Here is a 6,098-nt window from a genome sequence, read left to right on the forward strand (position 1 = left end):
GGCAGCAGGTGACAGTGAGCAGGGCGCCCGGAAAGGAGGCTCCGCTGAGGCGGGCGCGGGAGACCCTGCCACCGCCGACGATGCGGGGCCCGGCGGGGAAGGGCAGCGCGCTGTGTCGCCGCGCCCCGACGCGAACTCGCCGTCGCCTGTCCCGCCCAAGCGGCCCCGCGACGCGACCCCGGAGCCGGATGGGCGCAAGGGCAGGAAGTGACTGCGGCCGCGGCAGGCCCGGGGCAGCGCACGGCGCATGCGCCGCACCCGGCTTTTTCCCTCCTCTCCGCCCCCTTCCCAGCCTCCTCGCTCCTCTCTCCCGCTCGCGCTCTCCTCCCACAAGAGCCCTGAGCGCGCAGGTGGCTGTTGTGCTCCGCAGGGTTCCCGCCCGACGACGACAAAGTTGGCGGCCGGGGGCGAAGTTGGGCGCGCGGCGGCGGGGTCCCCTGCGCGCGCCTCTTCTCCAACATGCGCCTCAACCAATCAAAGGAAGGCACCTCGAGGCCCACCGGGGCAAGAAAGGGCTCCTTGCCTTTTTTTCCCTCTCTCTCCCAGGAGGCTCCGGCTGCGCTTGGCTCGCTTGCGCCCTTTGGAGCCGCCGTGGCGCGCGCCTTGGTGCGAGGGCGCACGGCTTGGCGAAGGGCGGAGGAGTCGCCGCCGCCGCCGCCGCGCCTGCCTTCCTGCCTGATTTTCCGCGACGCCAGCGAACTCGGCGTGGCACTCAGACCCGCGTTTAGAAAGGGGCTGAGAGAGGGAAATTCTCCGGCTGCGGCGCTTGGGTAGGTCTGGCGCCCTGGAGCAGCCGCCTCGCCATGGTTTTTACGCACTCGCAGAGGCGCGCGGGGCGAAGGGAGTCGAGCGCGCGAGGGGAAGAGGAAAGTTCCTCCACTGCGCAGCTCCCTCTTAGGCAAAGCATTGGGTTCTGCGAGCGCTCTGTTTCCTCCGCTGGTGGGAAAAAGGCTCCGTCCGTGGCGCGACGGACACTTCTCTGCCGTGCCATCGCCGGCTTGCCTTACTCGGGTTTCGCGACAGGCGCATCTTAGCAGGCTTTTAAAATCCCGCCGGCCGATCGACTTCGTGTGCCCGGTCTAAATTCTGTTTTTAAAGTTTTACCTAGCAATCCAGCCACGTCGTCTGTGTTTACAAAAAAAAAAACGCCGGTTGTGGCTGGTTATACCGGGGGGGGGGGACCCTAATGGCGAGGGACGTGTAGATTCTGTGCACATGCAGGGGAAAAAGCATAATTCTGAGAAACACTGTCTTTCATTTACAAAAGAAAGTGTTTTTAATGTTTTGACCGCAAAGATAAAGTGGAGCAGGCAACTCCGAAGCTGGATGAGGGGACAGTGAAATAGCCAAGCAGGCAAGGCTTTCGTTGCTATGCACCAAAGCAGAATGGGCTGTAGAAAAATAAGCAAATTTATGCTATTTGCATAATTTATACAGATATTCTGCGCTTCTTTGGTGCAGCTGTTTGAGATCCTGCCTCGCTAGTTTTACAATAACATGTGACAAAACTTCTCTATTAAGTAAAGTTCTTTGGATGCTTCCAGGTCATTTCCGTTGAAAATGGACTGCAAATTAATCTGAGCTTGGAACAAAATATATTGCATCATCTCCAGCAGATAATTTAATATAAATAAAGTACTCTTGCATTTTATTTATTTATCTAATTTGTAGTCCACCTCATTGCAACAGAAATCCCTTAGCAGTTTACAAATCCCAACAAAAATATAATTATAGACTACAAATTCCACATTCAAAACAGCAATACGACTTAATTGTCATCAGCGTCACAATTCCAAATTTTAAATAACATAAATAAATGTCTCTCATTGCAAACTTTAATTACAAGAAAAATCCAAAATAAACCATATACAAAACATATCAAGATACATAAACATCCAATGCAACATACAGTATATAGTTACAAATTTATAAGTATATAAATAGTATACCACATGTAACTCCATCTATCTACTTCTCACTTCAATAAACATTCCAGTGTTGAAATAACAAAAATTCTAGCCAATACAGAAGAAAGGTCCAAGAAGTAAAAGCAATCAAATAGCAGAAAAATAAATTAAAAAACCATTCATTTTCTCACCATCCCCTCATCTGGGGCAATACAGACACCCTCTCCCTACCCTCTCAGCTATGGAGATTAAACCACCACAAACAGGTTCGTATCCTGTGGGCATTTGGGCATGGTTACCACTATACATGTTTCTCACTGCCCCAAGGAGCATCCTAATCAATCAGACCAAAGTAAATAAACACAATTTCACTTAAAGAACAACAGTCCAAGAAGTAAGACAAGTAAATAAAGAGGTGGCACTCCAAAGCAACAAACCTTTGGTTTCTCCTCCTCTGGGTCATTTACTTCAAATTTTTGTGTGTCCTGGGATCCGGTAGCAGATTTTGTGGGAAATTCTCCCCTAATGTCCTTGGCTTGCTGGGAGATGGAAAAGGCATGGGCATGGGCACTGATTTACAGAAGCAGTAATTCATGCTGTGTCTGCCCAGCTGTTTCAGTATAACACACTTAACGGTATGTTGCCATCCAGGCCACTCCAGGAGCACAGTGAACAGCACAAAACCTGTCACTGTGTTTTAGGTTTGCTTTGGTGGTATTGTAGTTAATGTTACAGAGTTGGCTGCTATCCTTCAGCATGCCTTTTTGCTACTGTAGATGCCCATGCTGGCAATCATGAACCATTTTTATTTGATCGCTTCTAGATTTTATTCTTCCACTACTCGTAAGCGTTGTGGCATGTGTGCCCATTCTGAACAAGCTGTCCTGTTTGTGTAATGTTTGTTTGTATGTTTGTTGTATAGCACACTATGCTCTTTTGGAGGGTGGGTAATTTAGAAATATGCTTGTAAGCATTCCAATCTGGCTTTTAAAGGTAATTCACCTTGTCTGGTTCATTAATCCCCCTCCAAGGCTAAGAGGTCTATTTAATGCAGAATTGCTGCCAAGACTTTCCAGCTGAACTGTTTTGGAGATATAACTTGAAGAAAAGCTGTGACTTACGTTACAAAGCTGTGGTCAGGTAAAGACTTGCTGTTGTGCTGGGCATGAAAGATCTTGGGTTCTGCTAATTTCTTGCTTCCCAAATACTTTCTCATTTTAGTTGTTCCGAGCACGGTCTTTTCAATTCTGGCCATGCCGACTCTTGCTGTCAGTTAAAAGGAACCCCAGAGAGCTTCTGTCAGGTACAAAGTGGTGAGCTAAGTTTACAAATAGTCTGACCTCTGGTATAAGACGATTTCTGAGGCCTTTTCCTCATTCTGTATCTATCTTGCGTGCAAGAAATTATAATAATGCATTTTAGGACAAAATACAATGTGGACAGCCAGACAAGATACTGCATTTTGCAAGCCAAGAGAGAAGTCCTACCCAGAAGCGGCTTGCCAGGTGAGGTGGAGCTACTATGCTATCTTCCCAGCAGGTGGGTCACTGTTGCTTACCAAGAGTGGGAAGGGGTAGGCAGTGAGGATATTGGCATGGTTCAAATGCACTGGGAGACCTAATCCGGCACTCTTTCCAGTATGCTTGTGCCACGCTAACCTCCTAACTGCCTTGCCCCTCTCCTTCCTAAGAAGCAACAGCGGCCCACTTGTCAGGAGACTAGCATAGTGGTTCTGCCTTGCCCATTGAGCTACTTCTCTTCCACCCTGCCCCATCATTCACTTGGTGCTTTCTCTTTCCCCATCTCAATCATTTGTTGTTGTTTAGTCGTTTTGTCATGTCCGACTCTTCGTGACCCCATGGACCAGAGCACGCCAGGCGCTCCTGTCTTCCACTGCCTCCTGCAGTTTGGTCAGACTCATGTTGGTAGCTTCGAAAACACTGTCCGATCATCTCATCCTCTGTTGTCCCCTTCTCCTTGTGCCCTCCATCTTTCCCAACATCAGGGTCTTTTCCAGGGAATCTTCTCATGAGGTGGCCAAAGTATTGGAGCCTCAGCTTCAGGATCTGTCCTTCCAGGGAGCACTCAGGGCTGATTTCCTTCAGAATGGATAGGTTTGATCTTGCAATCCATGGGACTCTCAAGAGTCTCCTCCAGCACCATAATTCAAAAGCATCAATTCTTCGGCGGTCAGCCTTCTTTATGGTCCAGCTCTCACTTCCGTACATTACTACTGGGGAAACCATAGCTTTAACTATACGGACTTTTGTCGGCATGGTGATGTCTCTGCTTTTTAAGATGCTGTCTAGCTTTGTCATTGCTTTTCTCCCAAGAAGCAGGCGTCTTTTAATTTCGTGACTGGTATAGCCATGTGAAGTGATCATGGAACCCAAGAAAGTAAAATCACTCATTGACTCCATTTCTTCCCCTTCTATTTGCCAGGAGGTGATGGGACCAGTGGCTATGATCTTAGTTTTTTTGATGTTGACTTCAGACCATATCTCAGTCATAGCCCAATGCAAATTGGGAGTGTCCCTTCCTTTCTACCTGTAGTCATGTTGAAATGGTAAGCCAGTCCATTAAGTCTAGGGACTCTCACTTTGCACTGAACTCCTAAGAATTAATGGGGAACATTTTCTACAGCCGAATTTCCCTGAACATGCCTGTCAGATTGCAGAAGCTAAGAAGAGTCAGCCATGGCTGGTAATGAGATGGGTAATCTCCTGAGAATTCGAGGTGCTGTAGGCTTGAGGGAAGGGCTATAGCTCAGCCCAGGTCCAATCTCTGGCACCTCCAGATTAGGGCTGGGGGGAAATCCCTGCCTAAAACCCTGGACAGCTGCTGCCAATCAGTGTAGATAAAACTGAGCTAGATGGACCAATGGTGTGCTTATAATGGTCCTGCCTATGTTACTGTTGTCAGTTTCTTTCACGGGGAGCTGTATCAGCAGATACTTTAAATACATGGCTGGACCAATCCTACATACCATTAAATTCTGATTAAATATTTCTAAAGCCAGTTTAGCAGCGTATTCTTGTTGAAAATGGCAAAGTGAAAGCAATTTTAGCTTTTGGACTTGTTCCGCTCCCTGTTTCAGAGAGGCTAGGTCAAGCATAGGCAACCTTCGGCTCTCCAGATGTTTTGGACTACAATTCCCATCATCCCTGACCACTGGTCCTGTTAGCTAGGGATCATGGGAGTTGTAGTCCAAAATATCTGGAGAGCCAAAGGTTGCCTATGCCTGGGCTAGGTAGAAGAATCACCTTGCAACTAGGAGAAAGGGAAAATGAAACATGTGCTTCTGATAAAAAAGGACTTGGGCAAGGGAGTGTGCCAGCCAGTGTGGTGTATTGGTTAAGAGCTGTAGTCTTGTAATCTGGTGAACCGGGTTCGCGTCTCCGCTCCTCCACATGCAACTGCTGGGTGACCTTGGGCTAGTCACACTTCTTTGAAGTCTCTCGGCCCCACTCACCACACAGAGTGTTTGTTGTGGGGGAGGAAGGGAAACAAGAATGTTAGATGCTTTGAGACTCCTTCGGGTAGTGATAAAGTGGGATATCAAATCCAAACTCCTCTTCTTCCTCTTCTTCCAACATAATCTAGGATGTGCCAACTAAGAGCAGAATGGAGGGGTGGGGGGGGGGGAGAGAGAGACTATTCATGGTGAATGAAAAACGTTAGAAGAAGTCCATGCTGACGTCATCTAATCTTAAATGAACCAGCAAAGTTTCTACCCTTCTCGTCTCCAATGGCACTTGGGAATCTAGTTGTCTTTATGTTAAATTAAAAGGAGTCTTGCATTGCATAATTATTATTTTTCATTTTTTTAAAGTTAAATTGTAGCTGTGATGAATTGGGATTGAGATTGTGGTATGTGGGAGATATTTTTACCCTTGTTTCCACCCATACTATGATCCTGACAGCTAACCCCATTGCCCCGCTTCCATAATATGCATTGGGAACTTTTGGGCCAGTGGCCGGTTCTCTCCCAGTGAAAATAGCAGGAGCAGAGTTGTGCTTTTTTTGGATTGTGGTGCCTATTTACTAGCGGGGAGTGAGCTCCATTGAACACAATTTGCAAAAATTCAAAATATCAGGCTATCTATAATTTCTTATGTAAACTTATGTAATTTCTGCAGGAAAAGTGAATCACAATCAAATTCCATGTTGCGTTCTTTATTGAAAAATAAA

Source organism: Lacerta agilis, chromosome 10 (genome assembly GCF_009819535.1).
Source record: "Lacerta agilis isolate rLacAgi1 chromosome 10, rLacAgi1.pri, whole genome shotgun sequence".
In the NCBI taxonomy this organism is placed as follows: Eukaryota; Metazoa; Chordata; class Lepidosauria; order Squamata; family Lacertidae; genus Lacerta; species Lacerta agilis.